Raw genomic sequence first — 15,108 nt, forward strand, 5'->3', positions numbered from 1 at the left:
ATAAAGGTGTGAGATAGACTGCTTATGTATTTCTTCAGTATCTATATTGGTACTGAAGAACTGGGAGTGGATCCACAGCTACGACTCTTTGGATGCAGCTGGAAATCACAATACCACATATTTAGTAACTGTGGTGCTTGCAGTGGGGTGTGCACGATGGGATAACTTCTCTGTAGATCTCACACTGCCAGAATCAATCAGAATCAGGTGTCTGTTCTCCCAGATGTTGTGAGCATGTATGTATTGGCGCTGAGAAGAATGCCTTCACCCAGCTGTTGTGAGTGTGGCTGTGTGAAGAAGGGGTGCGAACAGCATCTGCTCAGCTGTGTGTGAAGCTTTCAGAGCATTTCCTTTTGTTGTTGCTACCTCCACTGTGAGGGGCACGCGTGGCTGGCATAGGAACTTGCAGGTGTGAGTTGGTCATGAGGAAACGCAAGTGTTGGGGCAGGATGCTGACATCAGAGCCACCTCTGAGCAGGGAGCAAAGCACTTCCCAGCATCAGAGTGGACCATGAGACATTTCTGAGCAAGGCTGTGACACGTGGCTGCCTGGAATAGCAGGAGACTGGATTGCACAGCCCAGGAAAACCATTCCCATCCCCTAACCTGCATTCCTTAGTTTCTTTGCAGCTGTTGCGTGGCTGAGCAAGACAGAACATCCATCCACATCTGAGTGTGAGGAATGTGGAACATGGTTTGTGCATCTGATGTCCGGCTGTCATGTATGCTTTCTATGAATGGGACAAGTGATTCCTTTGGTGGTTTCAGAACAGGTATCACCCTTTGTATCTGGGGGCTGAGCTGTGGTCAGTTCTCCAGCACCTGATACACACGCGTGCTTCTTTCTGTCTGTAGGTGAGATCTCCATCCACGGTGGCAGATGTGCACTTGGATCTTCCAGGAAACTGGAGCATATATGTGGTATGTCCAAAGAGATGCTAATCTGAACAGGTGTGGGAAAGTCTCCCCATGCGTGTTTATGTGTGGGGGTGAGGGCTTTTCCCAAACTCCTGTTGCATCTGTATGTGCTGATGTGCAAAATGCCACAGGGGCACACGTTGAGGTGCACTTTCCCCACGGCTTTCACATCTGCACATGCCACATATCTGCAGGGCATCCATACATGTAATGTGCATCCACCTGCAGGGGAGTTGCATGTAGCTGTTGCTTCCAAGCGCGCGCGTGTGCCATTCTTAGAAACCATTGTGTTTTCATGTTGGTGACACGATCCTGAGCGGCTGAGGTGCTGCTGCTCGTGTATGCGTGCGTGTGCGTTCCCTACAGCCGCTGCCGCTGTCACGCGTGGGCCGGCGCCGTGCCTACCCCATCCCTCCGGGCCCCCCCCGCTCCTCCCGCACCGGGCGAGCAGAGCTCGGCGCCGGCTCCATCCATGGCAGAGGCAGCTCCGCCGCTGGCAGCCGGCACGAGCAGAGCCCCGGCAGCCCGGCCCGCGGCGCAGCCATCGCTCGTCGTTTAAATGCCTTCTTCCCCCGGTGATGCGGATGCGGAGAAGGCAGCAAACCCCCCCCCGGCTGTGCGCTCCCTGCCCTGGCTGCTCCTGTGCGCGGCGGGGAGCGCTGCTTAGGGGACAGAGCAGCCGGGAGGGGTGACACGGGGCGGGGGACAGCGCGGAGGGGCTGCGGGTCGCGCCTCCACGGGGCATGTCACGCGTGGGAGCGGCCCTCCAGGAGCAGGTATGTGTGTGTGTGCGTGTGCGTGTGACACACTCGGTGCGTACGGCTCTGTGTCGCCCGCTCGGAGACGCGGCTGAGCTCGGAGGGGGAGCGGAGAGGGGCAGGATGGAGGGATCGCCCTCCCGCGGGTGGGTGCCTCTGAGCCGGGGTGAGTGCGAGGGAGATGGGGAGGGAGTGGGGAAGAAAAATGCCCATATGGGGAGACGGGAGGGAGCTAAGCCGGGGGGAGAGGTGCTTCCCATCACCATCTCTGTGTATGGGTGTGTATGTGCCAGGGATCAGGATGCCGAGTAGGTCCGGGGCTCTGCACGCAAGCTGGGTTGTATGCTGTGCTTCAGTCCAGAACCTGCAAGGGAGAGGATCCATGCATATTTTGTGTGTATATGTGTGTGTGTGTCTGTGTGTGTGTGCTCATCTCTCTATATTAATGTATGCATCTATACATAACCGTATATCTGTAGGTGTATCTATATATACCTATAGATATATACCCCATATCTATAGGTATATATCACCATATCTATAGGTATATACCCCTCTGTATGAACATATGCATAAATATATCTATAGCTTTATGCCTATATCACCTTTATATCCATATAACTGTAGATACACAGACATATATGTACATTGCTAGCAGTTACCATGGGGAGAAGAAGGCAGACCCATCCCAAACTTTGCCAGGGAGCCTTTGCAGCTCAGCCTGTGTCCATGTCTGTGTGTGTGTTTGCCTGGTTTGAATGCAGGGGAGTGAGTAAATCTGGGCTCTGCTCTGACACTGCTCTGCCGGGAGGCTGCTGGCTGCACGAAAGTCATTGCGTGGTGTCTGGCGAGTGTGAGAGTGTGTGTGTGCGTGTGGTGGTGCTGGGATCTGGCTATTTACGTAGGGGCCCAGGACAGCAAGCGGGATGCATGCGGATGTGCACAGGCATTGCTTGCAGGGTGTCTGCATGCCCGTTTATTCCAGCAAGGAAAGCGTGCCCACATTTTTATGCATCAAGATCCTCCTGCTTTGGGGCATGGGATGGGGGGAGGAGAAGCTGAATGAATGAATGGGAGCAAGAGGAGGGGGAAGAAGGAGGGGTGGGGGTGGGGGAGAAAGACGAACAGACGCATCCTAACCTCATCCCAGGACGGGCAGGAGTACACAGCTGCCGCTGTTCCCATTCCATAGCTTGGATCTGGCTGGGGAAAGGCGGCATAAATCTGCTAATGCTGCAGCAGGCATCATACTCGGGAGCTGCTCTGCGTAATGCCCTCCTGTACGTGTGCTGGGATGGCTCCCCCCTGGCCCTGTGTGCATGCATGCCAGCACACGTGTGTGCATGTGTGCATGAGGTCAGAGGAGGTGGGGAGCAGGCTGTGCACAAGCACTGTGCTTGCAAACATCCTTGCAAGTGGCCAAAGAAGGAGGTGTCTGTGGTGGTGGGGAGCAAAGAGCATCACTCGTGCGCTGCGGGTGCATGCATCTTGCAGCCGCGGTCCGTTTGCATCCTCACACAGGCGCCGGCTGCTGCTGGGGGCCGCTGTGTGCACGTAGAGTGGGTGCATGTGTGCGGGCCAGGCTCAGGGGTTCCCCCCCACCGCTCCTTTTCCCCCTAAAGACTGGAGAGCACAGCCCTTCTGCCCACCCTGGAGGTAGGGAGCTCTAAGGGAAGCTGGGGAGCTGGGAGAGGGCTGCTGAGATTGGAGGAGGGATGTAATGACGATGAGTGTATGTGTATGTATGAGTGTATGTGTATGTATGAGGGGGTCCGTGGCCCCGGAGGGGGCCTGGGGAGAGGGAAGGCTGCATTGCCTGCTGCGAGCCAAGGTATTTGTCATGCATCAGGAGGTGGGAGGACGTGGGAGTGTGTGATGAGGGGGTGCCGGGTGGAGGGGGTGAGGAGGTACAGTGAGGGTATGGGAGGATTTGGGGTGACCCCTATCCTCCTGTTCCCTCCCAGTCTATTGCACCCCATCACTGCTAGGTCTGGGGAAATGCAGCCCAGCAGCATCACTAATGCAATAATATTCCAAGGAACCTTCATTTGCATAGAGCATGCATTATTAATATATTTAAATACAGCCCCCCCTTTCACCTCCCCCCTCTGTACCAGCAGCAGTGAGGGAACTGCAGGGACTGGAGGGCTTCTGCCGCGGTGCCGGGGGTGAGAAGCAGCCACTATGACCCCATTGATTTCCCCAGCCCTTTCCCCACCCACCCCCCTCCTTGTCCTTTTATTTCCCCCTGCAGTGGGGTTGCCTTTCAGGGCATCAAACCTAAAGCGGGATGCAGGGAGCTACCTCCATCTCTCTCTTCCCATCCAAAACCACGACAGGAGCCGCGGATGCGTGGCCTTTCCCTCTCTTTGCCCAGCTCCAGGAGATGTGGGCATTTGGGATTGTGTAGTCTGAGCTGGTGCAAAGCAATGCTGTGCAGTGGGACCTGCTTGTAGGGCGCATACAGCAGAGGGGTGTTAGGAGGGGTTGTTTAGGCCACGGAGCAGCCTGCGGTTAAAATCAGAAAGGTAGAACCGCAGGCAGGGAGGAGGGAGGGCGATGTGGCTGTGCTGGTTATTCCTACCTGGGTCGTGTCAGAAGGCAGATGCGGCTCCAGGCAGGGTGCAGCTGCCTCGTCTGACCCTGCTCGCAAGTGGCGGAGCGCGCTGCCCACCTGGGAGAAAAAGCTTGTGGTCACATCAGGGCCCGCTGCAACCTCCCGATGCTGTCAGCAGCCGTGTCACAAAATATCAGCACAACTGCTGGGAAAGAGAGACCTGGTTGTTCTCTCCCTTAGCCCAAATATTGTGGGCTTTTTTTTTTTTTCCCTCTGTCCCTTCTAAGCGTGGGCTTGGACAAAGCTGTTCCTTATATTAGCACAGGAGATAGGGGAACATCTCTGTCCTCGTACTCATGAAAGCAGAGGAGATGTGCCCAGCTCTGGGGAAGGGATGTGACATCCCTCAGGCACACCTGCAGCCCCCACTCATACCTGGGGACCAGGGCAGGACAGGAAAACTGTCTGGGAGCAGAGGTGCTTCTACTTTTTTCCTCCAGGGAGGGGCAGAGCTGTCCCGAGCAGTGATGGCCGTGGGTGGGCATGGGGAATGCTGCAGAACACCATGGGTTCTGCCCAAAGGATTGTCCAGCTTGGCTCTTGGGAGGTAGCAGTGCCATAGGACTGCTGTTGTGGGTCTGCTGTAGTTGCTTCAGTCTCATGATGCTGATGGGCTGACAGTTGGACTGGATGATCTTAGCGGCCTTTTCCAACAGTAATGATTCTATAATTCTATGGTCTGACAGCAGTTACTGCCTCGTGTTATTAGAGCTGTGTCTGTGTCCTGGCTTTCCTGTGTTCTGCATCCAGTGGGGCAGCTCTGTGTCTCACTTTGCTGTCCCATGAGCTCCTCTTTAAGAGAATAGGGGTGACAGCTGACTTTGTGCCCCCTGGGAACACGGAGGTACTTGGCCATTGCCTGAGATGAACTGCTTGCTCGTGAATAAGACTGACCAAATAATTTTGTGTTGCTGAGGAGAAATGACCTCATTTGCTCAATACTTCCAAGCCAAGAGGAAACCCAGTTCCAGCTAAACAGCTGAGGTCCAGAAGGAAGGGAGGGTGGTTGTTGCTTTCAATGGCATTATAAGGGGCTGGAAACAAGGCATTAGGAACCAGGTGGAGGTGAGTGGTCCTAAGGATTTGTGAGAAAGCTGCTGCTGATTGCAGGGAGACTTTGAGGTTCCCAGGCAGACCTGGTATGGGTGAACACAATGGCAATATAGTGCTGTATAGCATGACACCATATGTCACAGAGATGGGCACAGGATCAAAACCCTGGAGCAGAATCTGACCTACCGTGGAAGGTGAGGGCCATCCATTGTTCTGCATGGACCCAATGGGTGTTCTGGGGCCTTGCCTTCTCACCTACCCTCAGCCCAGGAGTGCATCTTCAGTTTTTCAGCATTTTACCTTAGAGTTTAGTTCCAGGCTATGCTCTACAGAGCTGATGGTGCCATGTGAATTTCTCAGAGGTGAGATAAAGTGTCTGGGGTCAGAAATCCATGTTTTTCTCTATGCAGAGACATCCATACACAAAGTTAACACCTATATGGTCTTGGTAATCTGTAGGGGAAGAACTATTTGCAAGAAGCCATGGCTCATTTTGATTCCTGTGGGTGTCATTTGTTTTGAAAGCAGAGAGGTGGAGCTGATATTTATGTGAGGAAGGGTCACCTGTAGCATGATGTGGGGAGAGGATCACAGCATTGTAGCTCTGCCACAACTGGCTTGTGGGGAAATCCCTTCCCCTCTGTTTCCCAGCATCTGCATCAGTTCTGAGCAGTTTTTATTGTGTCACCGTTGGAGATATGATAGACATGTAGACTGTGTTCTGGGATGACGTGCAGGCTACTGGTTGCCTGTCATATGTTTGTCTTCACTCTGGCTGTGGCTCATGATCTCAGTCTGTAGATCAGATAGGTCAGAGCTCCCTGTGTGTTTTTAGGTTCCTATGGAGATTCCATGAGCTATCTTTCCTCCGGGAACACTGATGTATGCATGAGAACATGTGTGTTTATGAACATGGAGAGAAGCATTTATCTCTGCTAGGCTTTGTCAGTCCTGTCCTCTTGTGTGAACAGACACCTGTGTACTCAAATACATTCAGCAACATTGAGCCCCAAAGCACGAGGTAGGCCTAATTAATATCATTTCCAAGGCTTTAGAAAGACCAGTCTGGAGAACCTGGCATTCAGGTTGGAGTGCTAGCGTAGCTGAAGGAGGGTGATCAGTTGGAGCAAATTCAGTGAAGAGCAACAAAATGATGAAAGGGCTGGAGGGTCTTATGAAGAGAGATTAAAAGAACTAAATAGGTAGAGCTTGGCTAAATGATGTAGTGAAATCAGTTTACAAGTATTTGTGGACGTAAACATCAAGAAAAGAAAAAGATTATTAGAGGTGGCAAAGGATGGGCAGAGGTAAGGGAGAAAGCTGAGCAAAGGGGCAAATGCCTGGAGGACAGGTGCAGGCTTCCTGGTGTGAGTGCTCCAGTCAACTGTGAGATTATCTGGCAGGTTCAGGGATATGCAACTACTTACAGCAAGGAATTATATGTGGTGAAAAGGGATAGAGAAGAGCAAGACAGACTTGGCCAGTGATGAAGGTGAAGCAACCTGCAAGGCCTCTTTTTCATATGTAGGATTGCCAGGAAAAATTCGAGAGACGTTTGGTTGCCATTTGCCTCTTACTGATTCCATGTCTCACTTCTGGGGAGAACCTGCAGATGCCGTTGTTGAGGGAGCAGAGAAGTGGTATGGGAGGAGTGAGTAAACAGAGTCTGATGGAGGTGGAGGACGCTATTGGCTTCTTATTCCCATCCCTTCTGGTTGGAGGACTGCTTAGGAATCAATTCTGTAGGAAGAACCTGGGGTGCTTTCTAGGAGAATACAAGCTAAACTTTTCACAGGGGGTGGATGCCTCTTTCTGGACAAGGATGATTTGATATGGGGACAGCGAGGTTGGAAGGATCATTCTTCTCTCTTCTGACTCCCTAGCCACAGATGGCCCAAAATTGGGACAACAAGGTCAGAAGGATTAACACCCCTCCTTTTTTTTCCCCATTGCAGTCACAGGCCAGGAAAATTGAGTCAGATCACAATAAAAGGATTAGTGTGGAGAGGCTGCCGTGAACTGTGTGATAGACAGGTCAGGAAAATGGAAGGGAAGTCAAGGGGGGGTTGGCCCTGTTACAGATGGTCTGCTGAAAGGACTCTGTGTTTACCAACAGGGAAAGGGAATTTGGTCTTACAAAGTTTGAAACAATTCATTGAGAGGACTAGCATCCAAGAACAAATGTTATCCCCAGCAAGGATCTGTACTGGGATGACTGGTTGAAATTAAGACCTCAGATCTGCTTCCAGCTTCTAGGGCAAAGGGGAAAATAGTCTTATTGGAATGAGGTCTGTTGTTTGCTCTCTTGTGAATCCATTTCCAATAAGACTTGATGTCCCAAAATGATACTCATAGCTCCTATTTGATCAAGACATCTGAAAGCCACAAGGATAAAGAAAGGACCTTGGTGAGCCAGGTCAAAGATCATTCCAGTCCAATATTTCTGTTGGAGATACTGGACTGGCTAAGAGAGGATTCCCAGAAGTAAGACTGTAAGGACAGGACAACTGTGTAGGAACACTTTCTCTGAACTCCCGTTTAGCTTCCAGTGATGTGTGGCTGAGGGATCTTGTCTTAGAAGGCTGCACACCTCTGAGATCTGTATGGATACTTTTCCTCTATGGATTGGTTCAACTACTTTTTGAAATAGAGTTTTAGCATCCACAAAAACTCACAGCAGGAAGTTTGGAAGTTTAAAAAGGGCAGCATGCTATGAAACAACTCCTTCTGTTTGTCTTGATTCTGTTGATTTCTGGCTTAATTTCACAACCCTTATTTCCCTTATATGGGAAGAGACAGTTGACACATGTTCCCTGCACACTTTCCTTGTGGGGTTTATAGACTTCTCTCATATTACAGGCTCTATCACCTCTTTTCCAGTACTCCTTCATCTTTCTTCTTTCTGCTTCTCCCTTGGCCACAGCAGAGCAAATTTGTAGTGGTAGAAAGTTATGGGGCATTGCTAGCAGAGTTTTGATATGATGTCACAGGGACAAGCAGTCCCAGGTCCCACACAAGTGAAAGCTTTTGTGTTGGCTGAAAGACAAAGTTTGAGAAGAGGAGAAGCTGGAAAAGGAATTTGAACCATCTGAAGGTGCCCTAGACCATTAAGACAAGACAGGGCAGGGCCCTAAGGAGGCTTGAAAAAAAAAAAAAAGGGAAGGGAAAGTTAAAGTGGACCTTTGGATGTAGGAATAGCTTCTCTGGGAATGGGCTGTAGTGTTCAGTACAGGCAGGAGTTGGGATTGGTCAAAGTGTAGCAGGTGAGGGAACTGAGAGAACAGAGGGGATGGAGATCTGGTTGGGACTCTGTTCAGATCAGCAGAGAGGAAAGGGATGTTTGATGGTGGGTTAGTCTGTAGATACAAGTTTCTTGGGAAAATATGGCTCGGACATACGGGTGTGATGTGCAGTGCAGCAGAGTGGGAGGAGAGAATAAAAGGGCAGAGACTATGTTTGAGAAGGATATTAGACCCAAGCATAGCACAGGGAGAAGATGATCCATTTGAAAGATGCCGAAGGGTGAACTCCCAGATGAGGACTAGATTTTTCTAAAGCAGACTGAGAAACATAGAGAAAAACCCTTGCTGATATTAAGATTTTCTTGTATTTACTGGTTAGCCAAGACCCTCAGCCAGCTAATGCAGCGAAGATGAATGAAAATGAAACACCAGCCATTTTGTGAGCATTCTTCAAGTAAAATAAGTTCACAGGGAGGAAATGGGCTCATGATAGGAAAAAAAGAGTCCCTACAGGGTCTGTGAGAGGGTGAAAAGTGAAATAACCTAATGAACTTGCAGGGTGCAGAGAAAGAAGGTACTTTTCTATAGCCATTTAGACATCTTCTATAGAGGAAAACTACAATTCTGAGTAGATGAAGGAAAGTAGAGAGATATGTTGCAACACACCAGGCGTATGTAAGGCTCTTATGTCAGTAATCAGTAGTGGAGATGATGAGGGAGAAGGTATTTTTCTGTCTACTCTCTTAATTTTCCATCCTTTCCTTTCTTCTGCCTGCTCCCCCATGCTGAGGTAACCTTTCTTTTCTTCTGTGTCTCCTCACTTAACACCAGCTGCACCTCGTGCCTCTGTTTGCCTTCCTTTAATCCACGGGATGGATAAATGACAGACCCCCACCGTAATTTTTTAAATCAAAGCCCTTTATCTTGAATTGAGCAAGGTCGGGGGAAGCATCTTAAGGCATCAACTGCATTTTTTATCTCTGCCTGAGAGCAACTTAAAGGATGGCTCAACAGGATTAGTAGAAAGCACAAGATTGGACAAATGGATTTGGCAGGGGCTGGCTGGTGGGCCTGAGGGAGCCAGAGCTTGCTGTGCTGAGAACTTGGAGAGCTGGGCTCTGCTCAGGGCCTCTGTTGTTGCCTGCTGCCCACTGTGCCTCTGGGTGGGTGGAGGCAGCTAGATGGATGCTGAGCATGGACCTGAGCAGCCGGAGACTGCAGCACCATTCTTTGCTGCTTGGTGAGTGCTGTAGGGTCATGGCATGCAGGCACTGCATCATGCTCAATGGGTGGCTGCCCTATGGGCGTTCAACTTCTGCAAGCCATGGCCAAAAGGAATGTTATTCTTCGGCTTGGCTTCTTCTCCCCTTTTTGTTTTACGTTCCTGTGAGTGCAAGTTCTAGCAGAGAGCATCATAGTGGGGGTTTGTGGAGGGGCAGACTTACTATGTGTAACCTCTCCTTGCACAGCTCCCTGTTACACCATGCAGCCCCAACATGCTTGTGGCCCTTGCCACGCTGTCATGTCAGGTGGGGCATCTCCTCTTCGGGAAACAGGTAGCTCTGCGTGGGGTGATAGAGGGTGTGGACTTCACTGTCTACAGCCAGGTACTGCTGTCCTATCAGCTACGCTCTAGTACCTACACTACTAGGCAGTCACTCTCCTTGCACGTTCCATTCAAGGGCAATGTCCCCCACATTATCCTATGTGCACACATACAACAATGTGAATCAAGCATTCCCCTTGCCATTCTGCTCTCCAGCAGCTGATGGGTCCCTCTGGGACAGAAGACCCCATTTCCTCTCCACTGTCCTCTGCCATCCTGGCTGTATGTCCTTGGGCTCTTTGTTGGTTGAGAACACTCCAGCCCATGTGCACTGCCCGTGGGGGATACTCATGCAGTTCCTGCACAGAAGAGGATTTGCATGCATGGTGGGGGAGAGCCAGCCTGGCCTGTTTATTCTTAACGCTCAGTATTATCTCCATTAATAATGCCACCTCTGCCTCACATGCTAATTAAGACTCAGGATTGTTAATGCAATCGGGAATTTGGGCAGAGACCACACAAGACTGGCTGGATTAAGTTAACCTTATGGACTGTTAATGGATCTCCTGGAGGGGCATTTCTGCCTAATGAGTATCCAGCTTGAATGGTAATCAGGGGCTTGCTCTGCATGCTCAGCAGGGACCTTCAGGCAGGGATGCTGCAGGGCAGGAGCTGCTCATGGGGAAAAGGAGAGAAGATGAGGAGGAAAGAGGAAGGGGCAGAGCTGGGGATAGCGACCTTGGGGTGATGGAGGAGCTTCAGGCTGAGACAGGAGCAAATGTGCTGATGTTGCTGCTCATGGGGAGCCCTGGCTGGCTGCTGGGACTGGGTTTGATGGGCACTTGAATATTAAGACAAAGTGTTCTTTTTTTTTTTTTTTTTTTTTTCTTCTGGTAGTGATTTCCAGCAGTGAAAAGGTCGCCCAGACTGCTTTTGCTGCATGTAGGGATCCTCTCTTGGGAAAAAAAAAAATCAAAACCCCAAATAATTAGAAGATCCTGGCCTGACTCCCAGAGGACTGCACTATAAGTCTGAAGGATCAGAGAGATGGACTTTCCCAGCCTGTATGGCGTGGGGTAAACGTTGGCAAAGGGATTTGCCATGGAGAAGTTTGTTGTCTTGCTGGTGGATGGCTGGGTCCCTGTTCAGAAAACGCTGGGAACAGATTAAAGGAGACGATACTGAGTTTAGAGGCTTTCAGCATATAGGGTGTGGTAAATTTTGGGATTATCACAGATTGTGGATTTCAGTGAAGAGATGGAGCTTAAGTGTTGGATTCCATTTTTAGGGCTAACATGAGATCCTGGGCCTGGATGTAATGGCGGCTTGCTGGGAGCCCATGAAGCTGCCAGGGAAGGTAGTTAGTTTTTCACGTCTGGTTCCTGTGTGCTAGTTTATTTCTCCAGAGGGAACAGGAGCAGACTGGGACACAAGGCAAAGTCAAAGCCAGAAATGGAGGCTGACTGCTTGCAGTTCAATTTGGGGAGTAATTTAGATCAGCTCTGGGAGAAATATACAGAGCTCAGGGTAAGGTACTTGGGAGGAAGGCAGTGATCTGAAGAACTGGTTAAGGGAACAAAGAAATGGCTTTGGGGCTTCATATTAAAGGGCCAGTGACCCAAGAGACCCTTCAGTGAGCAGTTTCCATGCTTTGGATCCCAGCCAGGAGCTTACTTGGTACCCATCAAACCCACTTGTGGGTGATGTTGGCTGGGGTATTGGAAGCCAGTCAGGATTCTGTTTTATACTCTTGGATACAATGTCTGCTTTACTAACTCTGTTACCTTGAGCTGTCCTACTTGGGCTATATCAGCTCCGCATGGCCCAGGGACTGGATGTGAACCTCAAGTCTGGCTTGCAGTGGAAGTTCAGAGTTTGGGTGGAGGTTTGTGATGCACATCTTGAGGGACAGCAAGGGGTCACAAGAACACTGAAGGGTACAGGTACAGTTCAGATTGCTGAGCAAGGTTTTCTTTTCCTTCTGGCCCTTGATATGGGAAGATACTGGGGAACTACAAGGAAGGGGGTTCCCTTGCTGTGTGTTGCTGCGTGGGAGTCAGTTCCCAGGGCAGACTGCTGCAGTGAAGGGGGAAAACTGAGGGAAGGCAAGAAAGGAGAAGCAGAGACCCAGAGGAGAGACAGTGCAGGAGGCAGATGGGCTCTTCCACCCAGAGAGGGATGTCTTCTCCAGGAACATGAACATGCCCAGGGGGAACGTGGCATACACACTTCGCATAGCTCTGTATGTACTCATAGCATTGCATCCACTGGGATGTTCAGGCTGCGGATGTACAGAAACACATTGGTGAGCACGTAGGTGCTGCCCAAAGGAAATAGTCCCACACACACATGGGCACAAACATCCAGAGGACATATTGCTCCCCATGATTCCTGCACACCCATGGACACACATGGCAGCAGGTTGTACTCCTTGTCCCCGTTCAGCATTGTCCTATGTGTATAGAGTCACTCATGGCCACAATGACAGATGCACATTTTTGCATCTTCCCAGTCTCCTTGCTTGCCAGCACAAATCAGGCATGTGAAGATCACAGAACCATGGAACATCCTGAGTTGGAAGGAACCCATAAGGGTCATTGAGTCCAACTCCTGGCTCCACACAGAACCACCCAAAATCAGACCATAGCAAAACACATCCTCGGAGATGAGTGTGATGAACGCCATGCAAGCATACACATGCAAACGCACATGCACATACCTCTTGCTCCTGTTCACCTTGCTCTCTCTCTCTGCTGTTTGTGTAGCCAGTTGCAGTGCTTCTTCCATGCCCCTGAAGCACAGGAGCAGATGGTTTGGAGGTCAGTTTAGGATGCTGGTTTCCCTTTCAACTGACAGCTCTCTTTGGCTGCTTAGCTCAGTGCTAAGTATCTCAGCAATGAAGATCCTCCTTCCCTACCAACACATGATGCCTTTGTGTCACCTTTCAGCTCGTATTAGAAAGCCCGAGTCCAGAGCCCTCTTTAAATTGCCCTCATGACAGTGCTTTAACCCAAGTAGCACTTAAGGCTGTTGTGGCTTTTCCAGGTTCAGCAGCGTCTGTTAGCTTTGATAAAATGAAGCAACCTCCTCTCTGCTCCGCTCTGTGCATGTGCCTTGCTGAGGCCCAACAGGCTCTCACTTGTCCCCTTTCAGCCTGCATTATTCATTTCCTGTAATGCACAATTGATGTTTGTGGGCAGAGGCGTGCAGGTATAGTCGAGCACAACGGAGAGGAAACATCGTTGCTAGCAGGCTGAAATTGCCTAGGAGCATGGACCAAGTTGAGATGACGGAGAGAAAATTTGTGCTCCTTTGCAAGCACTTCTGAAAAGAGAATGGTGGCAGTGGTAGAATCATGGAATCGTAGAATCACAGAATCATTAAGGTTGGAAAAGACCTCTGTGATCATCTAGTCCAACCACCAGCCCATCCCCACCATGCCCACTGACCATGTTCCCCAGTGCCACATCCACACGGCTCTGGAACACCTCCAGGGACGGTGACTCCACCACCTCCCTGTGCAGCCTGTGCCACTGCAGCACCGCTCTTTCAGAGAAGAAATTCTTCCTCCTAACATCCAAACTGAGAGAGCAAGAGGGAGCAGTTGCATGGGTTGAGGTGGTGCTGGGGACTTCCCTGTTGTTTTTTAATGCTGCTGCATGATGGTGTGTGTGGTGCGTGCGCAGGAAGGTGGGAAGGCTCTGGAAGGAGATGTAAAGTAGGTGACTTTGGGCAGTGGAGAGCACTGAGTAATGGTGGGGAAGGTGCATTTGTATGTGATGGCAAGGAGGCTGGGGGACACTTTGTGAAGGGCTGTGGAAGCTAGAGAGTGCGTGTGAGTAGATAGCTCCCTGGAATGACTTGCTTCTGGTTGCAGGAGGTCCTGAGGGAGCTGACCATGTCTCTCCATCCCACAGGGATTCATGTACACTTTCACCAGACTGAGGTTTTGCACTTCTGTCCCCTAATGGCACTATCACCCAATTTCAGAGCACTCAGGGCTGGTGGGACTCTTCTTTGCACGCAATTTATGCACATCAGTAGCAAGGAGGAAGGGAGGAGAGATGAGCATGGATGCTGTTACAAGGTTTCTGCTCCAGTGACTTTGTCCCCAGGAGCTGCAGCCCGTGTCAGTGGACAGCTACGTGGGCTTTGCTGAGAGGTGATGGAATGAATGGGGAATGCATGGGTAGAACTAGAGGAAGTGCAAAAGAAATGAAGAGCTGGGAGATAAGGACTGTTGATGTGCCGTTGGTGTGCGTGTGTGAAGGTGCACAGAACACTGAAGTGGTCGCCAGAGTGGTTTCTAGCTTCCTAACTTAACCTAAGGATGTTGTATTTATCTGGTTTTTGGGGTGAGTAATGCTGGCTGTCTGTGTTTCATGTGTAGTTTGTGTTTGCCTGCCTGTGCTGGATGTTGACGAGTATTTGTGTTTTCCATGTGACAGAATATGGCTGGTGTTTGATGATGCTGGGGCTAGCGGTTAGGATCCAGAAGGATGGTATGCCACTGTGTGGGCTGAGTTAGGTAGGTAACAGTGTCTGATGCTATCGGTTTGTGTGCTGCAGGCAATTTGTAAGTATAGTATATTTGTGTGTGAGATGCAGCCAGCGGTGCTTGCTTGACTTATATTCCTAAATGTGTCGGGGTGTTTTATGGGCTTTTGTTTTCTTATTGATGTATGCATGGTGATATAGTGGTGTACTGCTTGCGCTGATATAAATATGTGTGTGTGTGTGTATTTGGCACCATTCCTGCTGGTAGATACAGAGGTGGGTCTATCAAGTGATGTGTTCATGTGCGCTGAAAATCATGAGTAAGCAGTCAGGTGTCTGTGTAGGGTAGATATGTGCAGGTATTCAGCATGCATTTGTGTGAGGGTCAGTGTTCACTGGGCTGTACAGAAACGCCTTTGCTCATGAGCAGTGGTACAGCTGGGTGTAGCTGATGTGGCTGAGTGATGGTTGTCTGAA

At 50.3% G+C, this 15,108-nt stretch overlaps 1 protein-coding gene across 6 annotated transcripts in view; it reads left to right on the plus strand.

Moving 5' to 3' along the window:
* The first annotated feature begins 501 nt into the window (after positions 1-501).
* The window catches only part of ELFN2 (extracellular leucine rich repeat and fibronectin type III domain containing 2), a 50,433-nt gene continuing 35,826 nt past the window's right edge, over positions 502-15,108 (plus strand). The window contains exons 1-2 of one of the 6 annotated variants that reach the window (XM_046908570.1): positions 502-773; positions 856-921. The gene's annotated coding sequence lies outside the window, so the exon portion shown is untranslated. Of the gene's footprint in view, positions 774-855; positions 922-1,351; positions 1,695-1,720; positions 1,843-3,121; positions 3,333-14,582; positions 14,663-15,108 lie in introns of those variants that run through there. The other 5 variants (XM_046908588.1, XM_004937747.5, XM_046908559.1 and 2 more) reach the window with 5 other exon arrangements.

This window comes from Gallus gallus, chromosome 1 (genome assembly GCF_016699485.2).
Source record: "Gallus gallus isolate bGalGal1 chromosome 1, bGalGal1.mat.broiler.GRCg7b, whole genome shotgun sequence".
Taxonomy (NCBI): Eukaryota; Metazoa; Chordata; class Aves; order Galliformes; family Phasianidae; genus Gallus; species Gallus gallus.